The sequence below is a fragment of the Gallus gallus genome, chromosome 9 (assembly GCF_016699485.2).
Source record: "Gallus gallus isolate bGalGal1 chromosome 9, bGalGal1.mat.broiler.GRCg7b, whole genome shotgun sequence".
In the NCBI taxonomy this organism is placed as follows: domain Eukaryota; kingdom Metazoa; phylum Chordata; class Aves; order Galliformes; family Phasianidae; genus Gallus; species Gallus gallus.
This window is the reverse complement of record NC_052540.1, coordinates 23,416,772-23,444,703: the sequence shown is the minus strand read 5'-3', so window position 1 is coordinate 23,444,703 and position 27,932 is coordinate 23,416,772. Positions and strand designations below refer to the sequence as shown.

Genomic DNA, 27,932 nt, shown 5'->3' with positions numbered 1-27,932 from the left:
TAGGGTCTGGTTTTTCAGTCTATTCACCCTCTTTCTTGCAGTGCTTTGCTATGAGAAATGTACAGTCAGTGCTTGCATGCAGTCCTTGCAAGATCTGGTGAAAGCAGCAACCGATAGGATGAATAGGACCTACGGGCTTTGCAGTCTGCATTAAGCATATGTGAATAGATCAGATGGAGTAACTGAGCTGATGTTTTCTCTCCTTGAGGCTTTTCTGGAGGCAGTGGTGCTTGCCCTGCTGGCTGCCTGCCACTTGGTGCTGTTGGGCACTGTGCTGGGTGCTGTGCTAGGTGTAGTGCTGGGTGCTATGCTGGGTGCAGGTGGATGACATGGCCATGTGGAGCAGAAGCTCAGCAGCTGCTCATTATCAGCCACTGTCAGTCTGTGAGGTGCCAGCTACTGCCCTGTGTCACAGAAAGGCTGCTACCATGCAGGAGTCCACAGAGGAGCAGTTTGCCAGAATACAGCCTCCATCTGAGAGACCGAGGTGCAGCACTGTGCTAGGAAATCACACCTGGCCTGTGTTGGTAAAACCACCTGTGCACAAGAGCCTGGTCACTGTGGCTCTTTGGAACACAGTGCCGTGCTGCCACTCACTCTGCAGTGCAGAGCTTAGTGCCTCTGTGCTGGTACAAGGGACCTAGTGAGACAGCCAGCACTGACAGCATGAGTGGAATGTTAATTTACCATAGTGTGGTTCTGTCTGTCCTCTTAGCAGGAGAAAACACTGCAATAGTGCTACAAGCAAATCATTGTACACAAATTTAAGCAGGACTTTGTCAGCCCGTGTTGGCAGATGAGGAATCCTTTAGTAGCAGTTGTTTCCACCTTTCTTTTTAGAGTGTGTATATATACAAACACACTGCAGAAAGGCTGAAAAACACTTAAGGATTTGCTCAGGAGATTATCTTCTTCCTTTTTACTCCTATTAATCATCTAGGCACTAATTGAGAAAGAAAGCTGGGCAATCAGGAAAGCAGGGAAACCCCACCAAGAGCAATGGCTGCCCACAGGTCACTTGCAAATGCTGCACACACCTGAGGTCAGCTGATACAAAGCTGAGTTTATAAAGGCTGATGGGAAATGCTGGGATGGGGGGGTGCTGTTCCTGGCTAAAAGCAGTGTATTCAGAAGGAGGGAACCTCCCACGACAGTCTCTTGGCCCATTATGCTCTTCTAATTTACATGCTTTTCATTCAGCATCCAAAACGTTGGATAGATTTTAAAATACATTTATTTTTATTTTTTCAGTAGCTCTTTATTATTAAAGTCTCCAGAAATGCTTTGTTTCTGTCTCTGAACACAAAGAGAAGTGATAAAAGATACAGAAAAGCTTACCAGGGTTATTTTGAGCTAAATGACTTACAGCTGCGTCAGTGTTTGATTAGAGAACAGCTTCTGTCTGTGAGCAGTTGCACCACGCGCTTCAGGTTGCTGCCAGAGTGCTTCCCTCCCTGCGGAGTTATCCCTGGGGCTGAGAGTTGCTGTTCCTTATTGAGGGAAGGCAGAAGCTGATGTAGCAGAGAATGGTTGTAGAGGTCCCCCTGGATGAGAGTGCAGGAGGAGCTGGATGGAGGTGGCTGGGGAGGCTTTTGGAGGGAGTTTTTGCTGCTGGTGGGAGTGAGGTGGTGAGTTGTGTTGTGCAGGATTGTTGGGACAGCTGCTTCCTTGCTATGTCTGCTCCTCTCCACATTGCCCTGTGTCTGTAGCTCACACCCCTGTGCACGTGGTGCTGGGGCTGCTGGTCTGTCACAGGGAGCAAAGTCACGGCAATAGCTGCCCTGTATAGCCCCATGCTCCAGGGCTGGCCTTCCTCCAGCACTGACAGTGCAAAGCTTGTATAGCTTTAGAGAACTCTTTGTAGGTTTGATTATTTCATGGCTTTCTGAAGTTGCTGGATCTCCAACTTTTCCTTAAGAGACGTTAACAACAAGATTACTTTAAGTCAAGTTAAAATACATTTGTTACTTATCCTGCAGTTTTAATCCTGTCATACCTCTAATTTTAACGCAGGCTGAGTCATTTTCATCCTACGGCTTTAAAATCAGCCTTCTTGGGCTGTGGAGCATGGTCTTGTTCTTGCATGTTTGGGAAGCGGAACAATTTCTTTCTGTCTCTTAGTCAGATCTGTCCTGCTGAACTGCTGTCACTTCGTGCTCTCGGATATAAAAATAACGCATAGCTGGGGTGATTTGCAGAGTTAGCGTTATTATGGTAAGCAAAATGTGAAAAATGAGGGATGCCAGCTTACACTGTGCAGACTGATTTATAACAAATCGAATTATAAAAAGAGAAGGGAAAATATTAGTGCCAGTGAAATATTTAACCTTGTTTGGCACGATTCCTTGGGGAGCAGTTTGCGTAACTCCTGCACTGCATGCAATACAATATATATTTTCTCTGTTTTGGGTATCTGTACCATCTCGTTCCCCCCCGACTTGTTGAGCCCTGCCATGAGGCTGCAGTTGTTTCTGTGTTTGGGTATGGAGTGCTGCCTTATCACCCATTTCCTTTTTTTTTTTTTTTTTTTTGGAAGCTTTCCAAAGGTGTCACTTTGAGGCAGATTCCTCGCATGGAAAGTACAGGTGGAGCAGTTGCAGTTTATCACTGTCAAAGTGCTGGAGACAGTCACTGTGAGAAGCTTTGACAGTAGGTCGAGTTGTTCTAAATGCTGTGACTGTAAGCTCATACAGAGGGAGACAGTGGAGAATACAAGGGGAATCTGCAGTACATGCGTAACATGTATAAAATAGTGCACTTCTACTTCCTTGCTTTAGGAATAATGTAGCTAAATTAGAAATATACTGAAAATAGAACAAATCCAGGGCTGCACAGCTAAGCAACCTTGATCTGCTGGTATACAAAACCTGTTTTTGAATCTGGGCTGATGTTATTTTGCATTCACAGGGTGACTTCTTGTCACAAAAATGAAATGCAAAGCAGTAAGTGATGCTTATTTTTGCTTTGAATTCACTTGAACCCATACCTTAGCGACAGCCTGGGTTGTGACTGCAAAGAACGTACACTCATCTCACTAAACCACACAGAACTGCTTCACCACTCTGTGTACATAAAGAGACAAGTGCTGATTGTCCACCTCCAAGCACAGCGGGTGCTCCTCTGCTTTGCTGGTGGTGCTGTGCTGGGAGGCAGTGAAACATGGCCCCGGGTGCAGCTGTGTGTCTGCAATGACCCTTCGAGGCTGGCACAAGCTAAGCATGTATTTTGGCCTGTAACATGAAGTAAAACATGATGAGAATTTCCTTTAGTTGTATTATCACACAAGCACTGATGCTGACTTTAATGCACACGTTGGTTTGCACAACCATGCAACTTTTAATTCATTAAGCTGATCTTGGTGAGGTTCTGAGGTAGTCTTTGCATGTAAAGACAGGCTCCTAATTGTTAGCCACGTTAGTGGGAAGAACCTATCTTCTTTTAAATGGAGAAAGATAACTTGGTTTTAGTTAGCTTCACCTGTGTGTTTTCAGTCTCCGGGTAGTTTCAAACCCGTTTTCCTGGTCTGCTAGATGAAGGTAAAGCATCTGTCACAGTTTGGCCTGGTTCTGTGACAAAGGGGTGAAGGGTCCCACACCCCAGGGGACAAAAAAATTATAAAACCCTGACAGCATCTTACAGTGGCAGAGAAATCCAATCTGTTATTTGCTAACAAGCTGGTTTGGTTGGAAAAAATGCTGGTAATATTATATATAAATCTGTGCATTTCATACTTATGATGGCATAAAAGCAGCAGCCACAACAAAGACAACGGTAACAGACTTGTGTTGCTTCTTACAGGAAGTTATACCAGGAGGAAAACTGTAGTATAAAGGGAAATCAGATCCTCTCTTTGCAGCTTCTTATGCACTATCTGTTGCCCAGAACCTTGGTATAAATAGAAAGCGTACTTCAGGTATTCACAACATGAGGAGCCTTATCTTGCACCTGTGACACATCAGCTCTAGCTGCCTTTTTCTTTTAGGCTGGTTGGTTTTTACTGCGCTGTCTTGCTGCTGCAGTGCTTTTTTCTCAAGCTTGCTGCTGCTGGGAAGCTCCCATTGTGCTGCGCTGACCCAGAGGGAGCTGCAGTTCCATCGGGACTGTGAGCTCTCCATATGCCTGCACAGACGCTACTCACCCACCTCAGTCTCCTTCTTGCAACTTAGGTTGTGCTTAAAACTTCCCCTGACTTTCCAAGCTTTCAGTTGGCTGTTTCCCTAACGCTCAAGCTGCCAGCAAGACTGAGTGACGATCTTCAGTCACTCTTTGTGTTACTGCAGGATCTCTAGCTAGAGGCTGGACTTGTACCAGACACTGGGCAAATGAAAAGCAGGAGGCAGGAGACAAATGCAAGCAGGTGTGGGAGAAGATGTTTGTGCACCATCTGTTTGCTTGCTGACTGAGAACTAGGCTGGGATGATCTGTTTCCCCATGCAATAATCATCATCTGGACTTTGTCATTTCTAAGCAGGCGTCAGGACTGTGTCTCATTCCCAGCCCCCTAAAAACAACCTCCTACAAAAGCCAGCTTTCTGTGTGTAGCCACAGGTATATTTGGTGCTTTTTAAAAACCTTTCACAAGTGGATCTCCAACCAACTAGACAGGCACAAGCTTGCATGCTAAATTAATTTCTTCCCCCAGTGACTGCTGCCCTATTGCACCCTGCCCTGTGCATGGAGCTTTCCAGCTCTCTTATAGAATAGGAGGTGACAGCCCACATAGCAGTGCTGACTAATGTTGCTTGTCAGGTTCCTTCTAAGGAACAAGGTGAAGCTGAATGTTTGTAAGATACTCATGAGGAGATGCTAGTCTGAATTTCTCAATTGTTTTACAGAGAAAAAAAAAAAAAAGGTGTCTTCAGAAACACCAATTCATGTATTGAATATCCATTTATTAAAGTAAATGTACACTAAAATAAATGAACATTTTAGGGAAACATCCGAGTGAGCAGTGGTGGAATGTATGAATGCTGTGTCAGTGCTGGTGTCAGGTAGGCTGTTCCTTTGCAGATTTGACTTTCAGATAATTAAACTGTTCTCGGTTTTGTTCTTTTTTTTTTCCTGATGGTGTATTCCAGAGTTTGAAGGAGTTCATAACTTGCAATACTGTGAAAACGCAAGAATCAGCTGGAGTGAGGCTGGTGTTTAGCAAGGCAACAATCTTCTGTTCTCAGGCTGTACTGGGGATATTTTTAGGATATTGGATTTCTGCTTAAATGTGCAGTATGTACATTTATACTAACAAGTTAAATTCATCAGAGTCTTGACATCAGATTTCCTTTCTTCCCTGTCTCTTCCATTGAGCTTTCTTTGCAATTACAAAGCCTTCCTACAACATAAAGTCTTTTCTCGTGGGATCACAGAAAAAATGTTGACATTTTCTCCTGTCTAGGACTGGTGTACTCTGTGTGTGCTACAGGACATAGAGAAGCTAGTTTGCTGGCAGGAATAAACTTGGAGGCTTTTTTCTCCCCAGTTACCCAATTTAATGGAGGCTTTTCTTTCCCGTCACTCTAAGGAGCGCTGTCATCTTGGTTTCTGGTCTGATGATGATAAGACACGATGATTACGCCCTCTGGCTCCTGCAGCTCTCCATCTGTCTTTGTGCACCTTCCTTCTTTGAGAACCTTTGTCCAAAGATCCTTCTTCCTGCCTGCTGTGTCCTCCTTGCCGTGGTGGTGACTTCACTCACTGAAGGCACAAATGCTGAAGCTGCCTATTTTGTGCTTGGAAAGTGCTGATCCAAGCAGTAGAATATTCAGATTCTCTGAAGCAAAATTGATAACACCTAGGCCATTCCCAATGGCTCTTCACGTGTTTTCCTTTTTAAGTTTGCTGCTAAGATTCCATGGGCTATTCCAGCACTTAAATACTCCTACCTGTGGAACATAAATATGTGCCATTCTTTCCCTACAGCTAGCCTGTTACTGCTTCATCTGTCTTGGTCAGTACACGTAGAGATCTGTCTGCTTCAAAGGGATCCATTATGCCTACCTCCAGCTTTCCCTTTCTAGACTAAGCAAATCACATTCTTCTCATTACTCACAATTAAAGGATAGCTGAGGTTGGAAGGGACCTCTGCAGGTCACCTAGTGAATTCTTCAAAGTGGGGCAATGAGAGCAAGTTAGGCAGGACACTGTCGGTCGCTGCTGAATATCTCCTGAGCATGAAGATTACTCGGCGTCCCTGCGTAACCTGTCCTGGTGTCTGATCAGCCCCACAGCAAAAAGATTTTCCTCTTATACTTCAACAGATTTACTCGTGCTTCAGTACGTGCCCATTGCATGTTGCCCTGTCACTGGACACCATGGAGAAGAGCTCTGTTCTCTTCCCCCATCAGTATTCGTACATTGATAAAATACATAATACTGTTGGATTTGGAGATCATAGCAGTAAAAACTGCTGTTTTGTTCCACAGCAAGAGAAATGTACACAACTGCTGTACTGTGGGATGTTTTCCTTTTAATGGAATGCTCTGCGAGTCATTTCAGTCTCTGTATCAGGTTCTACATAAAAAGCCTTTTCATCTGCGAAATGACATGTCAGGAACGGCTGCTGAAGAATGAGAAATAGGGTTTTCTCTCTTCTTGATACAAACGGTTTGCTCATTTCAATCTTTGTTCATGAATCTGAACTTAAATATATATATATTTATATGAAGAAGAATAAAAGATCTAGCTCAGTGGCAATGGATTTTTCCTAGGAAAAAATCCTGCTTCTGACTGCAGTGGAGAGGTTGAAATCCATTAGATCTACCTAAAAGACAGAACTCAAGCCTCTGACATCAGACTGCAGTTACCAGTGGCTTGGATGAAATGCTTATCAAGGAAGCTTCTATAAATGGGAGAAGTAGCAAAGCCGAACGGGATTGGCACGTGGTGGTCAGGACTGAGTAGTTCCACTCAGAAAGGTTCAAGTCCTCATCTCACTTTCTTACAGAAAAAACACAAGCGATCCTTAGCTTTAAAAATAATTTTTAAAAAGCCTATCTTTTGACTGAGAAAATGCTCGTTTAAATCCTTGCCATCATGAGGGGCTTCTTTTTCTGTCTGTAAAATGGGAATGTCTCTTCCATCCTGCCGAGAAGAGTAAGTGAATGCTCCCTACTGGAATCTACAGCGGATACGGTCTTGTGGTGTGTTCGGCAGAGCCTTCTGTCACAGCAGGAAGAAATCCTGCCACAATGTGGAGCTAATGCTTCTGAAGTCATTTGGAGCTGTACTTGGATTTTGTGCTGCTCAGGGTCTGTCACACTGTGTACTGGGCAGAAAGTGGGAGTGAGGAGCATTGTGGGTGTTCAGTGGTGATGGAACAGGTGTGGCCATTGTAAGTCCCTCTGCTTCAACAGCTGTGCTAATGGACCTTCTGCTGTGGCTTCCTGCCAAGGGCTTAAATGAACTAAGGACCTTTCAGGTTTCAAAGTACACCTGTTGCTATGTTCTCGAGGCTGGTGCACATGTACAGTGCAGCTGATTACAGGCTGACGGGGAGGCTGGGGGGCCGGGCTGCACGACACGCTGTCTGCTGCAGCTGGAGACTGTCGGGAGCTCCTCTGGTGTCGACGCATCCCGGCCGGCAGAGTGCTGCCTGCTGCTCTGCAGCGCTGCCTGTGCCGAATCGGCTCCGAGGGGGAATTCCTCTGTGCCGCCGGTAGGCTGCATCCTGCGCTGTTACCGGGCGGGGCTTCTTTAAAAATCACTGCGTGCATCACCGGATCCACTGACACGGACTATCTTTAACTATGGGAATATTCTTCTGCAGCCATCTCTGCAATGAACCGCACTCAGTGCCCTACTTCCCTTGCTCAGGGAGGCTCTGAGGGTGAATCTGGTCAGGTATAGCAGAGGCAGCAGTGCTCACAGCATCCAGACGCTTCATGAGCCTCACTGCAGTAACTACAGCCTGCCTTACCAGACGCTCGGGGGGGGTGGTTTGAAATAATTGTAAGGAGTGCTGTTACATTTTTAACGTTTCCCTTCTCTTCTGTTACATGGGTCAGAGCCTGTGTTCTAAAGTGCAGCCTGAATTGCCTCTGAAATCAGAAATGTAAATGCCTCATGATGCGCCAAATTATTTCCTTTCCTTTTCAGATGTTCTCATTCTCCCCTTCTTTGACTTCTTAAGGTGAGCAACCCCTGGGGTGTTCTGCTGTACTGCTGATGCTTAGCATATGGAAGCTGAGAAACAGATGTATGCGATGAGGGCCGCTCTGACGATCGTCTGTCAAACCATGGGCAGCACCAGGAGGAGCACCCCGGGTCTTCTGGCTCTCTGTAGCCCACCCTGAGCACTGCAGCCTGCCTTCTGCTGCACATGGTGTGATTCATAATGCAGAGGCTCTGCTGTAAGCTGGCTGCCTCTTTGTGAGCTGCCGCTGCTGCAGCAGAGAAAAGCGTTTGAGCTCAGGCAGCAAAGAGATTGTGCATGTCTAGCAAATAGTCAGAACTCCAGAAACAGTGCTTAACAGATTATCTTATCTTGGGATAATCTCATAAAGCATACTGACTGGTTAAAACTACGCTTTGAAGTTTGCAGCAAACATCTCAAATCTTTACCCTTTGTGACTGTGGGCTTTTTGTTTGTTGTTTCCTCCATTGTCTGTACAAAAATACCACTTCACGTATTCTTTTTGATAGTCTGTGTTCTAGCCTTTCTGGAAAAGTACCAAATCATTAATGGGTATTCGTTGCTTTTAGTTGTGCTTCTCAGTGCTAACCCTATTCCTGCTATTTGCAGTTTGTTTAGGCTATGTTTAGGCACATGCAAATGTAAGTGGTTATTCAGCGCCTTTGGCGTTCTGAACAGAATGTCCTGAACTCCCGTGGCTCCTTACAAAGCCTCAGCCTCCAGCACTAACAAAGCCTGTGACGGCAGCAGCTGAAGCATGAGAACTACCTGCCCTCGACAGGGTGAATTCGGAGAATCTGGGAAGGTTGTAGACCATGATCTCATGCATGCTCTGCCTGCAGCACTGGAGCTGGGCTGATGCAGCATTGCATGCGGTGTGTGGATTCTTCTGCAGCATGAAGTTTTTCTCTGGCTGCATCAACACTTGGGTTCAGTGTGTTCCTGAATTATAATGGAGACTTCTACAAATAATGCAGTAACTGGAAGTGAAGCGAAACCGTGTGATGCTGCGGCCTCCCAAGTATCTGCTGGCAGCAGCCTGGGATTTTTACAGTTGTTTATCTTGTTGCTCAGCCTATTTTAAGCTCTGGTGGACCAACAACAGCAGAGTAACGACAGATCACAGTGCTGGGCACAACTGTTTAGCTCCTAAAACCCATGCTTTAAGCTTCAGACTTGCTTTATATTGTCATGTGTTCAGTAGCTTCAGACTTGTGGCTTCAGGCTCGTATGCTCTTTGCTGGCTCTTGCATGATGTGAGGGAGCCCTGATTCACCCCGAGGAGTGTGGTGTATCCAGGCAAGAAAGAGGCTGCGGCAGTGATGGAAAGCGCACGCTGTGCAGGGCAGGGCCCAACCTCATCCTTGGTCCAGCTCCCACGATGGAGATACAAAGAGGTTTTTATCTCCCAAGTCTTCTTATTGGATCTTCTTTATCATCTGTTCATTTGTGCCAGAGTCAATTAATTTCTTGGGTTTACTGAGTAGGTAGTACACTGTGTAAGACTTTAATAGGGAGCAGTATAGGATAAATCTCTCCTATCCTGGAAATGATTCAGCTTCTAATGCTGATTCTGTACTCATCTGACTCTGGTACACTGATTACATGGTCTCCTACCACACAAAATATTCTAGAAGTGGTGCTCTGCATTTTCCTCTGTCTCCAGACTTGGGACTTCTGAGAGCAGCTTGTCCTGCAGGCTCAGCTCCCTGTTTTTTGGTGGATTAGGTGCATTTGTGGTTACTGACAAGTTTAGGTTCATTGCATTTGCTTTAACGCTGTGTGGAGCAGGACAGAAAGCTTGTTGATTCTTGTAATGATGGAGCCACATAATGGATGGAGCCAGGACAGGCATGTTCCCCATCTGGGGGGAAAAGCAGAACCGTCAGTGTCATGAAGTCATGCTGGGGAGTAAAAGGAAGTGCACAGCTGGAGAGGTGGGACAGAGGGGAGGTGGGGGGATGTGATGGCTGTACCTCATCTACTTCAGGTAATCACCACAAAAGCTCAGGAAAGTAAATTGCCAAGCTTGTTTCCTTACCCTCACTTCACATTTTTGGGTGGTAAAGGAAATCACAGGGCATTTAGCTGCTCCGTTTCATACGGCTACTTTTCAAGCCCTGTGCAGATAACTAATACTCAAAATATTAACACAGATTTGCTGTAATTTGAAATCCAGTTTCTACCCATACATTGTCCTACCCTTGGGTTATAATGGCTAAACTTTCATCAGAACTCACCCTTTATTTTGTTTCCAAACTGCTGATGCACATGCCTGTCAGGGGCAGCTGTGCACTGCAGGCATACACAGAAGACATGGAGGGCAGGAGCAGACCTCTGCAGCTGGGAGTCCGTGCTGGGGCCTCTGGGCACTGTGCAAATTGGCTCCAGGGACCTCGTGTGTGTGTGAAAGGAAATCATGTTCTGCACCGAAGTAAGATCATGGCTACTGAAATCTCTATGCTGCGTGCAATGCAGATTAGGAAGAAATCCGGAGCAGCTGTTACATTACAGGAAACTGCAGTTCGTCCTGTCGTGGCCTAAGAGCTTGTTACTGTGGGTGCTGTTTTCCCCAGAAGAGCCTTGCATGCAGCCAGCAGGCAAACTGCTGCAGTTCAGCCCAGTGCAGGTCTGTAAGACCCCCAGTGCTGGCTTTTCAGTCACTGAAGCAATCTTGTTGAACCAACTTTAATGAGAAACCTAAACAATTTGTTCATTTAAAAATCTGCCTAATTGTGTCTGTTCTAGAATGCAGCCAAATGAACCAAAAGTAGTGCGAACAGCAAGTTATCTTGTTCTTTGCTGGGCTGATCATGGAGAAAGAGAGAGAGAGAATTTGCTGCTGTCTCCTCTGCACCGCTGAGCTCATGCCTGGGACAGCTGCACATCGTGGGCCCAGGAGGGCACTGAGTGTTTCAGTCCTCCACAGCTCTGAAGCCACGCTCAAACCATGCAGTAGCAGGGAGAGGAGATCCCAGAGTGGGGGTCCCGCGGCCATCTGCCCTACCTGCTCTTCCCACCAGCAGCACAGCCTCAATCCAGCCCCTCGGAAAGGAAGAAAAACACACTTTTTGCCCTCAGAAACTAGGAAAAGCCAAAGAAATCTCTCTTTAGGACAAGGCCGATGCTGTATCCTGTCTTGTTTTTACTAAGTCAGATCTTTTTTTCCACTGGATCTTACTCTCGTGTGTGTTTTGTTGCTGTGTCCTTCTGTTGTTTTCAGCTTTCTGCCGCAAGATGTGGAACTGTCAGATTCCCAATCAGATCAACACCTTTAGGATTTGTTTGACTTCCAATACGCCTTCCTGAAGTTATTGCTGACTAACGCTGTGAAATCATCAGTTTTTTATTTTGAATGTCTAAAACACCGTAAGATTTCTTGAGGCTACTTCTCACAAAGAGATTGCAGTTGGTGTCCTTTGCTCATTATTACAGGATGTGAGTCATTTTGAAGAAAGAGAGGGGGGGAGGACAAACAAAAACCCTATTTTTCTCAAAGCTCTGAAAATATATTTTGTCCCTGATCTGAGCTGTAGTTTGATGTGAATATGAGAGAAGCCAGGGCTGGCTGGGAGCTCTGCTGGCCCTGAGATGCACAGAGCACGTGTCCTGCAGCAGCTGGCTGTGGGGTGATGGCCCTCCTTACTCAGAGGATGGGTACATCCCTGGGCTGTAATGTGATATATCTTGAGCAGCTGAACACTTTGGAGCTTGTGAAGAACAATACAGAGGGGCTGGATTTTGTTGCGTTTTGAGCTCTTCCTGGAGAAAACAAATGGAGTACTGTGGGTATTTTTTTTTTATTTGTGTAATCTTGAGGCAGAGTATCACATATTGCAGAGGATGATTGAAGCAGACAACGTTTGTGCTGGTTCCCAGTATGGAAAATGTGAACAAGACAATTCTGCATCACCTTTCCTTTCTGGGACCTGTGAGTACTGTCAGTGTTGCTGCTATTTTAACTCAAGGACTGCTGCTCTGTGTGGTGTCAGTGCCATTGCTCTGCATGGAGAAGTGTCACCTTCCCAGGGGTGCAGCACATGGGACCTCTTGCACTCCTCTGCCTGTCTCGGGTTCCTCATGCTGTGCCCATATCGTGCCCTGTTCAAGCCAGGAGGGCACAAAGGGACCAAAGGGCTCAGCAGTGGAGAAGGATATAAAGTAAGCAAAGGGAGATGAGGCGCAGGTCTGAGTAGTCGTGTGAGTGGCAGCCAGGGGAGGCCAGGGCACCTTCATGGTGCCAAAACCTTTCTGCGGCTGTGCCTAGCACCCTGTGCTGAGGAAAGAGCAGACTTCTGGAACTGTTCTCCTGTTCTTCTGGATGGCGACAAGTGTGGCTGCTGTAGTGGTACATTGTGCAAGGCCAGAGAGCCACCCCTTCCTCATCAGACCTGGAAAAACCTGGCTGATGCTGAAGAAATCTGTCCCAGTCACGTTCCCAGCAGCCAGCGCTGCTGGGGTCAGATTCTTTGCTCTGGCAAGCTCACAGGGGCACGTGGAAGGCTATCAGCAAGCTCATCTGCTGCAGCTATCAGCTCTGTGAAGCTCATGGTACCCAACCAGATGTGATATTTTAGTGGTAGACAATACAGTGCCAGTAGGTGGAGTCTGTAAGGATAAAATGGCCAGCTGAATTCTGCCAATGGAGGACTTACCCATGTGAAAGACAGCAACTACTTGCTGGAAGCAGCTAGAAGATGCAGAACTCTCAGACAGCCTTTTAGTTTCTGAACTGACTTGGAAGCACCAAAACATTAACAGAACTTACAGGCTCTTATTAAGGTTACTTTTTCTTGCTACAGTCTCAGGCAGAGGCACAGGTTTTTCAGAGCATATACCTACAATAAAAGTCCTTTGTGTATTTGCCATCATAATGACAACAGCATCAGGCTTGACTGAAAAGCAGTTCGGGTGTGCAGGAGCTTCCCTTTCCTGGACCGATGGGTTCTTAATGTCAGCAGAGTCGCCTCATCTCCACTCATCTCATTATCCAGCTTACTCAGCTGTGATGCAACCAAAATTGCCCCATGGCTTGTTACCTCAGAAGTCTCCAAAAGCTCATGGGCTGTGTACTCTATGAAGAGAAGTAGTGATTCAGTGCTAAAACTGGCAGAGGCTGCCCTTGCTTCATATTAGAGCTTGTTCCTCTGTGTGCGCACACTCACGCGTATCTCCTCTCTGGCACCTTATCTCTCTCTTCTCTTTAGTGCTTTATCTCACTTCTGCTCTTTAGTGCCCATTATCTCTTGTTGGCTTTCTGTATTACAGGGTGTAGGGACACTCTTTGGGAGGAGTGCTGTGAATCAACCTCATCTGTCATCTCCAGGAGAGCGTCTGTAGGGTGAGGCGTGTTTCACATGAGTGTGCTCCTCCTCCTACTGCCGTACAACGTACACACAGCCTTCCTTACTGCTGGCTGCTGGAGCACATCATGTACTTCGGTCTCTTTGCTTGGAGTGTTTTTGGCAATAACTGGAGCTAAGTTACCCTGCTGCCGGCTGCCTGCAGTTCCACCACCCTGTTCATTTGTATCCTCCCTTTAATGAACAAGAGAATACTTACGAAAATACAGTTGATGAGTTTCTTAATCACCTGTCTGTAAATCACTTTCCTTCTCTGATTTGTAATTTCTCTATGCTTTTTTCCATCTTTCATGTAGTGACCCTGGTTCTCCTCCTGTTTTTCAGCAGCATGACTCTACTGCACACAAAGAGATGATGGAGGGGTTGGGCTGGTATAAGTAAGGAAGACCCAGTCCACAGGTAGTTTTGTGCTTTTACAGCTACCTGAAGTAATGTGAGGAAATGGCTGTTGTCACACGCTCACGTTTCTGCATTCTGTTGGCTGAGTTTGGGGGAATTATGTAGAGCAGTTGCACTGCAGCAAGCAGTGTGCTAGTGGAAGACTCTCCTGTGCTTCTGTGGCTTCAGGAAACTCATCTGCTAAATTGGGAGCTGGTGGGCAGAACTGATCCCGGTGCCGTTGCAGTGCAGTGTCACTGCCTGTGGATGGCTGCCCTCAGCCAGCAGTTGCAGCAGATGAATAGCTGGCAGGAAGGTAACAAGCAACAAACAGACACCGCCTCGTGGCTGTTTTCCCAGTGCCCAGATGTATGGTGTGCTCCGGGACGATGGGGACCTCCCTCTCTGCTGCAGTAGACACATCTATTATTAGCTCAGTGGCAGCTTTCCATATGCCAACACTCGTGTCTGCAGGACTGTTTAATTTTCACTTCTCCAAAGTACTTAATTTGTCAGCTGTTGGCTTCTGTTCATTAAAGACCAAACTTCAAATTCCTCTATTTTTTTCTGCTGGAGCTGAATTACAGATCCTATCTGAACAGACCATCGTACCTATGCAGAATTAGGGGCAGAATGATGTCTTAAATCCAGAAAGTCAGCCTAAGGCTACTACCAGGAAAAAAAAAACCTGTCTCTGGAAATGGCCGCCCAGTCTCCATTTTTCTGTTAATTTCCATTCGGAGAAAGGAGAAATCAGTTCTGCCAAAAGCACTCCCTAGCTGTGCTTCGGTGCCGGGCTGGGGATGTGGCACACAGCTGCCAGTGCCCCTCTGCAGGCGCTGCCACTTCTCTGGTGGCTGAGGATGGTGCTGCCATGAGTTAATCACCCACCAATTCACTGCTGGGGGCCTCTCTTTAATTATTGAATGTCACAATAGAGGTATATTGCATTACCTTGCTGGTAAATATCATTTTCAGCATCTCATGTAACTCTATAATATTCTCAGTTTTCCTACTTGCATAACATTAAATCTTCAAAGAATCTAAAAATGTCCCACTATATTTTTATATGTTGCTTATATAGCAGTGTGTGTTTCCAGAGAATTATATGCTGACTTTGAAGATGGCCTTCCTGGCAGTTGGTACTGTATGATTACTTCTGTTGAAAGCCGGGCCTCTACTTGGATGTGCAGTGGAAGGAAGCAGCATGTGCACAGTGCTTTATCAAGCAAATGGACAAACACACCCCAGAACAGCAGCCAAATGTCGGTCTCACTTACAGAAGCTGAACTGGTGTGATCGTACATCAGCTCTGTTTCAGCTGGGGTAACAGAGAGCAGAGATTCTGGTGCCTTAAGGATCCCTCTGAGAGAAGACCACTGAGAAAAGATGTCAATGCTCCGCAGCAGCTGGGGGGTAGGCAGTGAAATCCTTCTGTGAGCTATATATCCACCTTGCCTTTTTCTGCTCACGCATAATTTTAAGCAGCACGCTTCCTCAGAATGATTGTAGGGTTGATGAATATGACTGTCAAAATATATACAAAATTGAGTTACAATATAATGTAGCTTTTGGATGTTAAACAGTCTCAAATAACAAGCATTCCTATATTATTTTTTCTTATGTGAGGAAAAACCTCTTTGATTTTCACTGCTTTGAAAAATCTCCTTGTGCTGCTCCTTCCCTTCCCAAGGAAGGAAAACGTGAGCGGTAATGGGTATCCTGCTCTGCTCCATCCAGAGGACGTGGAAAGCTTTGTGCCAGCTCCTCTGGATGCCCGTGAGTGCTTCTGATCCCGCAGCATCCTTCAGCTGAAAGCTGGTGGGCCCTGGAGCCCAGCACTGCCTGGTGCTGCCCTGCTCTGTGATCCTGGTGCTATTCTGGCAGCTGCAGGAGGACAGCACTCCTCCACCTGCTTGTGTTTCAGGGTGAGATGTTGTTATCTGTATTCCTACTCCCCAACTACTGAGAATGAACGATCTTTGTTACTTGGTGTGGATCTTTTTGTCTTTTGGAGATCATCTGTTTGAGTTTGTGAGGAATGTGCTTCCTTTGCCATCGCTCGCCTTGCTCCACAGGAGTGGTTTGTTTCCAAGGACCTGATATTAGATTTTGGTGGTCAGCAAAACCTGGTACTCAGCTGTTGTAGCCCAAGCTCTGGCTGACATTTCCTGCAGCGGCTGCAACATGCAGTTCTGGTCCTGCAGTGCACAACACAAGAAAAGCCTTCTGTGTCCACGCAGAGCTTTACTGCAGACAGCTGACACAGCACACGGAGTCTGGGGGCAAGAGGAAAAGTCCCCACGTGTATCTGTTACCTTTTGTATTCTGCAGCAATGCAAACAAGTGCCGGCGTTTGTCCTCACTCCTCTCCCTCAGCTCTGCTGTTATGAACCCATCGGAGGTGGTAGATCTGCAGTGGGTGACAAAGGGGCTGCACAGCCCATGGCCATTTGTTTCTGCAAAATCATCTGGATAATGGAGGCTCCACCGTCGATGCAGTTTATATCGAAACACCAACTGGGGCAAGAGGATTTCTCATTCCTTACTGTGCAAGAGGAATAAAACAGCTTTCATCTCATTTTCCAAATGGTGCTGATTCCACGAGGGCCTGCTGGCAACGTACGAAGGACCTGGGAGGAAAGGCGATGCCGCGGTCCATGGAACATCTTTGCATTTCAGAGTTCGGGAGGAGTCACAGTGCCGTCTGATGCCAGGCAGGCACACGCGCAGCCCGCGCCCACCCATCGCGCCCATGGCGGCGGCGGCGCCCCGCGTTCCGGAGCCAGGAGGGCGGAGGGGTGGGGGGGGCGGGCAGCGCTGCTGGAGCTGCTGGCGGAGGGCTCCATCTACTGCTGCGCAGAGAGAATGCTAAGGTAGCTGCCGCGGCTTTCTCTTTTCCTCTCCCCGCGGTGAAAGGCTGCTCGATGCCGTGCCCTCTTCTCGCCCCTCTTCTTACTTTGCCGTTTAGAGCCTCCCTCTCCAAAAGCCGTCCCCTGCCCAGGGCACTGCGGGGGTTCGCAGGTGGGGACGGTCCGCACCCAGCTGTCGTTAAGCAGGAGGCAGACAAAGGACAGAGAAAAGTGGCACGGGAACAAAGTGGTTTTTCCATCCATGTACGGAATCAGGAGCAGGAACTGGCCGTGATTTCTGGGCCCTGTCTCTGGTAGGAGAGGGTTCGCTGCAAAGGCTGCAGAGGTATTTGGGAGGACTGCAGACAGCGCTTGCTCTAGAGATGCAGAAGTGAAGTCCAGGATGTGCGCAGTGCTGTGGCTCTGCTTTGTTTGCTGTGGTGTTATTTCTGAAATTGCTGTATTTTAGACAGTCAGGGAAGAGCTCCTCGTGCAAATACACATAGGTCAGAACTGAGCCCTACACAAAACCAGATCCCTCTTCTACATGGCCCAGGGCTGCAAGGACGTGTGGGGATATGTCTGGGTGTGAATTCTGCATGACGTTTTCCCTTCAGTACTTTGAACTAATGTTCCACTCTGCCCTTTGGATTATGCTTTTAATAGTGGTAATGCAGACCCAAAGCGGAGTATTTTCCACTGACCTTTACTATTGCAAGTGGCAAACCAAGGGCTGCTGTTCACATGCCAGTTGTGCTGGCCTGAGGCACACGTTATATATAACCACTGCTGGCCAGTTTGAATTGTTCATAAAAGAACAAAGGAGTTCAGTTCTAGAAAAAAAAAAAAATCAGAAAAATTCAGGATTTGTAACGTGACCGTGTGTTTTACAAATAAAAAGCACTGGTTTCCATTGCAAGTGATTATCTGACTCTAAAACACCATTACTCTGTGCTTACAGGGAGCATCAGAAGGTTCTAGATTCTTAGATTCCCACGAGGACTTAACTGGTGATCAGTCCGTGCTGGTGTCAGGAAGAGTTCGTGTTCACATTGCTTAACTGTGAGAGCTCATCTGAAGTCATGGGAATGGACGATTTGGACTGGAGTTCAGCCTGGCACAGCAGAGAACAGTTCTGTCCCCAGTGCTTTCCATCTTTCTTGGTGACACATCCCCACAGCTCCCCGGTACGCCCACTGGCACCACATCTGTGCTCCTTGGTCTGCCTTAAAAATGTACTCAATGGTGATTTTTTTATTTTTATTTTTTTGACTGAGTTCTTCCTTACCACGAAACTGAATCGCCCACTCCTCGGAGGTAAAAATGGGGCTCTGAACTCAAGAAAGATGATTGGGTTGAGGGTGTTGAGTGTATCAGGAGCACAAAGGACAGCGCTGGCCTTTGTTTTACATATGCTATGCATGTGCTTAGTGCATCTATATGCGTGTCTGCTTTGGATCCAGATTTTGAGGGATATGGGAGGCACTGAGGACAGCACAAGTCATGGCATAGTCAGGCTTTAGTTTAGAGGCTGTGCCGGGCTCTTCTGCTTCTGAAGTGGGCACATAGTTGCTGCCTTTCCCTCTGCAAGCACGGGTAGCTGCCAGCCTGCAGCAGGGTGTCTGCCATGGCGGGGATGGGCCCTCTGCTCTTTGGAGCCTGAGCACAGCTTTGCAAGTTCTCCCAGTGACAAATGCATTCCTAGCATTGGATTTTCCTGTGAACAATGATGTGCTACCTGAGCACCCTATGTGCAGTTGTTATACTAATTAGCTCTGTACTTGTGTGTCGGTAATTATTTGGTAATTCAGAGCTTCATGTAAATTTTCTGAAGTGTCTTGTTACTGTTTGAATATGTATAGCTGCAAACATCTCTGTAAAATTGTAGCATCGTTGCATGTAATCGTAAATCAGAGCTCCCAGCACCACCCTCTCCAAAGCCATCATGTGCTTCCCCATTCCAGAGCATCGCATAGCCGCTCCATCCCTGGTTGCAGCAACACCAGGAACAGCAGAAATGCTTCTCTGACACAGCTGCCAACAATTAAACTGTGTGAGGCTTTGCTGGTGGAGGTTACGAAGAAGCCCTTAGAAATCTGAAACAGCTTTTGAAAACAAGCACTGAAAATATCTGCCAGAAGCCAAGGAATAGATTACAGATGGCAAACTGATGTCTCCCGGACTGTCGGGGAATGATTTGGTTTGACAAATGGCTGTGATCTACTCTGGAGCTGTGCGGAAGAGGAACCATCAGGCTGCAGTGTACAGAAATAATCAAGCAAGATTAAGCATGCCTGGTGCTGATATTTATGGGCGGATCTGTCCTTACAGCCCATGGCCAGATCCCTTACAGCTGGGAGATGGAGGGCCCTGCAACACTGCCGCTTAATTTCTGTGCCATGTCTGTCATCTGTGAACCCTTCAGACCTCCTCTAAGGGCTTCTTTGAAGAGAGAAGGAAAGGCAGCATCATTCACCTATGGACCGGAGCACAGACGTGGTAAGAGAGGCTGCAGACATTTCTGTCTGTGATGCAGAACCTTGCAAAGCTTTCTTCATTCACACCGTATAAGTAAATTCGGCCTGTGCCTAACTGCTGCAAACCTTTTCAAAGCAAATATATTTGTACAAAGGAATTCAGAACAGAAATGGAATTTGCTCGTGGATCAGATTACTGTTATTTCTGGCTGGAAGCAGTACCAGAAATACTTGCAGGGATTTCCACTTTGCCTTTGGAAAGAGGTTGCGTGTGTTGTTGGTATAAAAGGAGCTCCGTGGGAGGTTAATTCACGTACACAAAGAGACGGGAAAGGAGATGAGACCAGCGAGGCTGTCACAGCCCTGGATGTGGCTGCTGAGCTGTGCATTGTAATGCTCAGCCCCAGCCCACTTCTGAAACGCAGCTCTTCAGTTGTTGCTGTGAGCTGCAGTCACTGCTGTTTGGGAAGAGACATTTGGAGCCCTGAGTCTGAGCTTTGTACGGCACAGTTCCCTCGAGGGCTTTGCCAGATAACTTCATGTAGAGGATGCTAAATGAAGTGTTATTTTGATAGTTCTTTGAGCACTGGTCATTTGTGACGCTGCTCAAAGTGCTTTTACCTTAGAGCACAAACCTACATCTGATGGGAGCTTTGCGCCGGAGGTATCTGGTGTTTTAAAATAGATGGAGTTGATCAGAGTGATCTGTATTTTGCAACCAGCTTTAAACAAAGCCTCATTTCATTTCAAAGTGCTCTCCTGACCGACAGGCACTTGTGGAGATGGACAGACGCACAGAGCTGCGGAGGGGCCGGTGCTGGGATGGCAGCCGCACAGCCCGCCAGCATGGCACCAAGTGCCTTTGGCCCTGGGGTGCTGGGACAGCGGGCATCACCGGCAGAGAGAGGTGTTGGGGAATACTGAGGACAGCCATGCACTGCAGACTTCGAGTAGAGAAGTACCCAATCTCTCTTAATGTACATGGACTGTTCCAGAATGCAGTCAGAGTCCTCTGATAACAGCCCCAAACGTGGATCAAAATGGTGGGATGAACCGATGTCTGCGGTATCGTATCAAAGAACATTTCTGTTCCTGGCAAAGTGTGAATTCTAAAGCAAAGAAGTATGAAAAGGTTTTACTTCAGAAAGGTGAGGTCTGCCACTATGCCAGCGGGGTTGGAAATGTTACTTTTCCCCCCATAAATGCACTTGGTATCTCCGAACACCCAGTGAAGGCTTCTCAGCTGGCAGCATTTTCCCGCCATCTTGGCTGAGTTTCTCCATCCCCCTGTAAGGCCCGGGCACACAGGAGTGCGTCACCGAGGAGTGAATGTTTGGGCTCTTCTGAAATGCACGCAGACTCGGTGCACCCCAGGGAGCACTGCAGGAGCACAGCCACATCCTGTGCCCACACCGAGTGCAGGGAGACAGGAGGGAAAGGTGTCATACAGAGCACTGAGCTAAAAATAGAGCTGTGGCAATCTCACACATTGCAGCGAGCGCACTGCAGGCAGGAGAGCACACACAGCTCTGGCACTGAAAGCCTGAGAGGGTCTGCACGTTGCCATAGGCTTCACAGCAGGACATCAGCATGCTTCTCTCTCTAAGATGGAGGCAGAGGGATTGCTTGCTTCTTCGTTGCTACGGTTTTGCAGCTGTAATGGCAGTACGTTGGCACTTACAGGTCTTGTTCTGGATCTTAACCATCGCATAATTAAACAAGGCGTCTGTGCCTCAGCCTTACACATGTGCTGTACCCTTCTGAGGCCAATGCAAAAGCTTCCATGCTTCTGAGCCGGTTTTGTTGTGCACTGTAAAAGATTTTGTGATTTACATACAAGTCGTACGCTCACCCTCTGCATGCTCAGCACCGCATCGATTGGAGAAACTGCCACAGAAAGCAAAGGTTTATGTGAGTGCAATCTTTAATGTTTGTGAGCTGGAACCACAGCACGGGTCTTCTGGCTTCAAAAACAAATCCCACTGAAGTTCTGCTGACCCAGAGCAGCTGAGCTTTATTACAGAGAAGCATTACTCTCCGGGGAATTGCAGGTGGGAACACAGCATCCTTCTGGTTTCACATTGCACACAGCTGCGCAGGGGGATGCTCACGTAGGCTGAAAGATGACAAAATGCCATCACAGGTTTTCCCCTGAAAAGAAAACTCCTTGAAGCTGGCTTTTGCTGTTCCTGAGATATGTCCAAGGTGGTGGTCACATACCAGTCATTGCAGGTCCTTCTGAAGGTCCTTTTGAAGCTTTTTTTCTCCGGGAGAAAAGTCCATCTGTATTATTTGTGCTGGTCTGAGCTTCAAACAGAATGGCTGCTAGGGACTGACAGCAGAGCCTGGTATGTAGCATGGCCCTGTGAAGGAGTGGATAATCCTCCGTCCTTAAATATAGCTGCTATTTGTGTTGGCAGTGTGCAGACTTCCAGGGATTTCACCAGTGATCCCAGACATAGCACTTCAAAGTGCTGCTGAGGAAATATCTATGCAAATTTCGTTCTATTTCAAAACTTCTCAACTAAATAACGTGAGTGGGCAAATATGTTGCAGCCTATGGAAGCTTAATATAGAAAAATGTTCAAAAGGAAAATATCCAGAGAGTATTTTTTCTATTACACAGACCTGGAAACTGTATCAGCTCATAGCAGGTGGTGAGATTAAGCCCCTGCAGTCCAAAGGGAAACTGAGCAACCTACTTCATCTTTCAAACTTTCACAATCTGTGGGCCAGACAGGATCCACCCAATGGTCCTGGAGGAGCCGGCAGAAGAATTCCTTCATCGAAGGGCTGTCAGACACTGGGAGGGATTCCCTGGGGCAGCTCCATCCCTGAGGGTGTTCAGGAGGTGTGCGGACACGGAGCTGAAGGATGTGGTTTGGTGGTGGGATGCAGGAGGGCGGCTTGGTGGCTGGAGACCCTTTCCAGCCCAGATAATCCTGTGGTTCTATCATTTTTTGAATTGAGGGGTTATACCAATTGTTCTTTCAGCTTAGTTTTCCCCAGTTAATTTCTTTTTCACGTCAAACACACTTTGCAGGCACCACACCAAAACCCATTCTAACATTTCTGTAAGCTTGATGCAATGGCTTAGTTGCCAGCCAGCAGTCAGCATACTGGTAATCACTGCCCCTTGTCCCATGTGGCCCCCCCAGTATTAGCAAGGAGCTGGGGCCTAGGCTCTGCAGGTGTTGGCAGCAGTGTACAGCAGCATACGGCAGCATGTGGCCGTGCATGGCACAGCCCGGCAGCACATGGCAGCATCTGGCTTGCTGAGCATATTGCAAGAGGGGACATGCTGCAGAGCTAGGCCTTGCCAGCACCAGTGGGACCTTTTTTGCTAATACTACTTGTAGTGGCAATGCTAAGTCACGGCCTGAAACAGTGACTGAGCACCTAGTGGGAAGGCAGGGCCAACCCAGGGGAGCTCAGCTGCATGCAGTGCACCTGAATGACTAGAAGGGTGGAGCCAGGATCACCCCTTCTCAGACCTCATTTAAGGGTTGGCAATGGAGGTGAGGGTATCTCTTGCTGGAGATGAGCAGCTCTTTTCCTTTATTTCTGCATCTATGGCTGCTGTGTTTGGTCTTGTTCTCACTTTCTGTAGCCAGAGACTTTGCCATTCTGCTTTTGTCATCTCATTATAGCATTACACTACTGCACTGTGAATCCGTTTCATGCCAGAAGGGTGCTAAGAAGTTACCTTCCTCTCTGCAGGAATGCCAATGAGTTTTCTTGTATCAATGAGATCCACAGGACCGCTAAGTTCCTTTCTTCAGTGTAGATGTTTATAACGAATGTTCTTACACAACTCATGGCATCCTCTGCTCAAGGTCTGCACTGCTGTCCCTGTATCTGTGCATTCCTCAGACTGGGCCCCAACTTCTTCCAGTTCTCCTATGCAAAGCAAACACACTGAGGAGCCACATCTGCACAAATAGCAGCAGGGCAGTGTCGGGTTTCCTCCCCTTCTTCACAGTTGTTTGAAAAAGCAGCTGATGGTGTTAATGGAATCAGATGTTCTGTGAGCCTGGGGAGCAGAGGTTGCACTGTGACCCTCTGTTCTGTAACCACCGAACAGACACTGATTAAATTCTCTTAGTTGTGTTCTAAAGAGATTACTTTGAAACGAAATCAGAGCTGAATGAAACAGAGCAGGTGCCCGATGAGGAGTTGATATGATATAGTCCATATCTGTTTTGATCTCAAAAACCATGTTGTGTTTTCGTTGTTGTTGCTTTTGTGGGATGAAAAGTCCAAATAGGGCTCGGGAATGTCTCTATTATTTAGTTGAAATGTTTCAGTATTTCTGGAATCAGTAGCAGTCAGTTTGTTCCTTGAACTGCCTTCACAATCAGTTTTCAGTTTAAGTTTCGGTTTTCCCTGGGAGCTGCACCTTTTGGTCGGTGCTTCAGAACTTGAATGTGCAAGTGTCAGCATCCCCAGGCAGAGGGCAGCAGCTCACAGCCTGGTGACCCACACATCTGCATTGCATTAGGGGGAACACAATCGCCCTGGAAGCTCTGCAGCTCCAACACTGCACACCAGTGAGGGGATGCAGTGCAGCATTTGCTCAAACCAATGCTTAACAGCATTTCAGACTAATAATAACATTATGAAATGAAGTAAGTTGTTTTCGTTATCTTAGCAAGCAGACAAACATTTTCTGCATTGTGTGGAAGCCGGTTTTCTGCCCTAACACCCTCCAACAGAAGACTTGCACCCAGGCCGTGGCAGGATGGAGCCATAGCAGGGGGTGGCGGGCAGGGCTGGGCAGGGGCTGTGTCTGGGTATGCAGGAGGGCTGAGCTCCGGCACAGGAAGGTTTTGTGGCTGCAGTGGCAGGGGGAGCATGGTGGGGCCCATCATGGAGCCTGAGGTGTAGATGTCTGAGCCTGATGAGGGTGCTGGGAGGTGCAGCAGGGCAGAGTGCTGCAGCTGTGCTGAATGTCCTCTCCTTGATGTCAGAATACAGGGCTCTGGCTCACTCTGACGCTGACTGCTGCGATCAGCTTGGAGTTAATTGAACTAAATGGGAAGTTTGCCAGGGATGTGGTTATTGTGGCTTGGTCATTAGCACAAAGGCAGTGTACAGTTAGCTGCTGTTTGATGCCTCAGGTGTTCGTGGTGACAGCAGTGAGTGGCTCTGCTCTCCAGAAGCAGTCTGATCTGGAGGAGACAGCAGCCCTCCTGGCTCAGGATGTATGTACTGAATGTTTGAAATACAGATATTCCCCATTGGAATAAATCTGTTTTATTTTACAGAATCACAGAATGTCTGAGGTTGGAAGGGACCTCAAGGATCATGATTCTCCAACCCCCCTACCACAGGCAGGGCCACCAGCCTCCCCATTTAATACCAGACCAGGCTGCCCAGGGCCCCATCCAACCTGGCCTTGAAACTCATCACTTACTTTGAGTAATGTAAACTATTGTGTATGCTGGTGGTCCACCCTTGTACTCTTTGCAGTCCTTGCACACGGCCGTGGCTCTGGCTGGCATCCGTTGGGGCAGCCTCACTGCACCCATGCCAGCAAGCTGAACTTGGAGTGAAATACAGAACAAAGCCTTAATCTGGCGGTGCCGATGGCTTCATTGGGAAATACTGACTGTATTTTTAACATATACTGTTTTGTAGTGATGAATGCTTAAAGTCCTTCCTGTTGTCCGTAGCTGTTTCCCTCTGTACTGTGGTTAGCCTGAGATCCTGAGCTGGAATGAGCAGCATGCGGAGATCTAAGGCACAGTAAGCTTGGCCTAGATGATCTCATGCATGTCTGTAGGAAGGTATAGAAACTTACTGGCAATGCCATGGAATTTTCCTCTCTTTTGCCCTTTCATGTGCGAATGTTGAACCCAAAAAACGCCTTTTGTACCGGGAAGGGGGGGGGGGGGGGGGGGGAAGGGGTGTTTCGCTGATTCCAAAGTGAAATGCTTGTGAAATTGTACCTGCAGTAAATAGAACTATGACTGCATACTGAAATCAAACCTCCAGTAACAATATCAGGGCAGAGCTGGTACACAAAGTGGTCTTCATAGAGACAGAGTCAGGCAGATGGGAAACATTACACCAGTTTTTCCTCAAGGGTAGCACTTAAGTAGTTCTCCACTTACAGAAAGGAATCATAGCAGGTTTGTATCAAAGTAACTTCAGCCAAAGTTATTTCTCTAAGAGGAGATAAACATCTCTTTTGGAATTTCATTGATAACATATCAGATATGATAAATATGGCACAGGAGTAATGAGAGCCTTCAAAAGATGCTCTTTGTCCCTGGGCCCTTCTCTGGGGAACACTGCATCCAGAGGGGACACGCTGGAACAGCAGTTGCCTGTACAAAGCGCAGAAGCAGATATATTCAAGTTACTGTATTAAATAAGTGTGCTGATCACAGTAATGCACCCTGCGCACTGCACTGAGCACCAGCATCCCCAGCCCCACACCCAAAGGCTGCCAGGTTTCACTACTCAGCCCTTGTCCCTCCACTCCTCAGGAAGCAGCCAGAGTGGGGCAAGCATCCGGCTCTCCAGGAGTGAAGTGAAGGGAAGCAAATGTCTCTGTGCCCCAGCTGATGCTTTGAGGATGGGCTGTGAGCAAGCAGAACACGCTGTGTTGCACCAGGCCACAGCTTTTGGTGTGCACTCTCATCCAGTCTGGCTGCTGGAAGCCACGCAGGCACAGCAGGAGTCCTGCAGGAGGGCTGAGCCACACACCATTGCCTTTGGGCCCCCCAGCACCACAGCAGTGAGCTGCTGAGCCATCATGGTGCCTCTGGCCCACCAGGGCCTCAGGACAGCAGCCTCCTCCTGTCCTCACGTCAGCCCAAGGAGATGGGACGACATATTGGCAAAATAGATGAGCTCAGCACAAAGGGCAAAGAATATGGTGAGCTTTCTGTATTGACTTTGCTTTGTTCTCACTAAGAAAAATGCCCTGAGAGTGATGAGCCCTAATGCATTAGCCTTAGCAGGACAAAGTGTCAGCCAAAAACATCCTAGGAAAAAGAAAGGGGAAGCATCTAAATGCTAAAACACTCCAGCTGACCCATGTTCCATTTCCCTTTTCTCATTGCAAATGTGTGGCTGTCCTCACGTCCAACCACAGCACAGAGCTGGGTTTATGGCTGGGCACAGCATGGAGCTGGGCTTATAGTTGGGCACAGAGCTGGGCACAGCACAGAGCTGGGCAGCCTTTCCTGCAGCAAGATGCTCTCCTGGCAGGACACAGTCCCACTGACTGTGGCAAGGCTGGGGTGAAGGGAACAGAGGGCAGCAGCAAGCAGCTCTGCTCTCAGCCTGGCTGGCACTGCTGTCCATAAGGCCTCTGCTTGCTCTTTCAAATGTACCTTCATAATCTTAAATAAACTGACACTGAAGCTCTAGGTAAAACTGCTACAAATGTTAGCCTTGCTTTTTTTTGTGCTGCTGTTTTATTTATTATTGGCTTTCCATTCCAAGTCTGCTGTTCTCTGGTTGGAGCCTGTACTGCGCATGAAGAAAGGAAAAGTAACTGGAACACAACCCACAGCCACGTCCATTAATTCTTGTGGGGAAGGGCTTTTGGACTGAGAAGTATAAGAACCTACTTGAACGTGTATTTGAATGTCTCCTCCATTCTCCAGGCAGCAGTGAGCTACGTGAACTTTGTAAGAGGAGGTGACTTCTGGAGGTAGTAGCTGTGACTTAGCCCTAAAGCACAGCCACAGGGCCAGGCTTTCTCACCCCCAGCCTGGGCTCTCTCAAGAGGCTCCAGCCCAGCTGCTGGCACACAGACGTGTTCAATTCAGTAGAGAAGAGATGTGAATCTTTATCTGAAAGATTACGTACAGCACAGGAAAACTTGCCAGCAAGAAAATAATGTGAAAACAGAGATGAAGTTGACTGGAGTCCTGACTTACACAGTCTAAAGGGCAGCCAAACTGAGGGAAATCATGCAGGAATATGGGGCAAGCCAGTCAGACACCCCTAGAAAGCCATGTCATTTTTTTCCCCAGCCTCAGTGGGCTTTTGTTTAACCATTAAAGTAGCTGGACAAATTACCTAGAAATGTTTGACCTTTGGAAAGGCCTCTGAGGCACAGCTGCCTGCTGTTCGCTGAACTGGTTCATGTGGTTCCCACTCGGAATGGTTTTTGAGGTTCACCCAAGCGTGGAAAGGGGTCTGGTTGTATCGGTGAGGGAACTGAGAAGATAAACTTAGGAAGGAGTGAGAAAAGCACCAGGGAATTTTACATGTTATATTTGCATCAAAGGAAGGAAAGGGCACACAAATGTACCAACCTGAAGTAGCTCGTTGGCTTTGAACTTCAAAAGAAAGTTACAGAGCAAAGAGCTGAGGTAGCAGTGGCCTTTGGGACAGTCTGTTTCACAGAATCAGGTAGGAACTACAGAATGCAATGCATTTAGCTTTTTTAGCCGCAGGAATTTTTTTTTTTTTTAATGGTAAAAATATAACAGAAATGCTACATTCCTGCATTCCCCTTTCAACTTTATTTTCCTTCTGCTCTTGCAGTCACTGTACGCAGGAGGTTGCTTGGTTGTACCATTTCAGAGCTCGCTGCAGGGCCTGGCCGTGCCCCTTCTGCTGCCATTTCAGCTCTTTCCACTGCATGGCACCAGAACAATGTAAGTTATCTGGGGCTGTAATCTCTACGAGGCTTCAGGGAAAATAATTTTTAAGGAAATAAATTCCATGGTAGGCACAAAAGTGCCTTTGTGATGAACTCTTTTTTTTC

The 27,932-nt window shown here is 47.3% G+C and overlaps 3 long non-coding RNA genes across 6 annotated transcripts in view; 2 read left to right on the top strand and 1 right to left on the bottom strand.

Annotated features, from left to right (window-relative positions):
- Window positions 1-27,932, top strand: part of LOC107054149 — a 63,314-nt gene that overhangs the window by 16,081 nt on the left and 19,301 nt on the right. For 2 of the 4 annotated variants that reach the window (XR_003076660.2, XR_005862314.1), the window contains exon 1: window positions 25,131-27,822. The exons of the other annotated variants lie outside the window; for them this stretch is intronic. This is a non-coding gene — a long non-coding RNA (uncharacterized LOC107054149). Of the gene's footprint in view, window positions 1-25,130; window positions 27,823-27,932 lie in introns of those variants that run through there. 4 annotated transcript variants of the gene reach the window in all.
- On the top strand, window positions 7,556-20,564 carry LOC121111519. Its single transcript, XR_005862317.2, has 2 exons — window positions 7,556-16,745; window positions 17,683-20,564. It is a non-coding gene; the product is annotated as an uncharacterized LOC121111519 (long non-coding RNA).
- Window positions 21,105-21,667, bottom strand: LOC107054150. Its single transcript, XR_001468155.3, has 2 exons — window positions 21,419-21,667; window positions 21,105-21,314 (listed from the first exon to the last, which is right to left on the bottom strand). It is a non-coding gene; the product is annotated as an uncharacterized LOC107054150 (long non-coding RNA).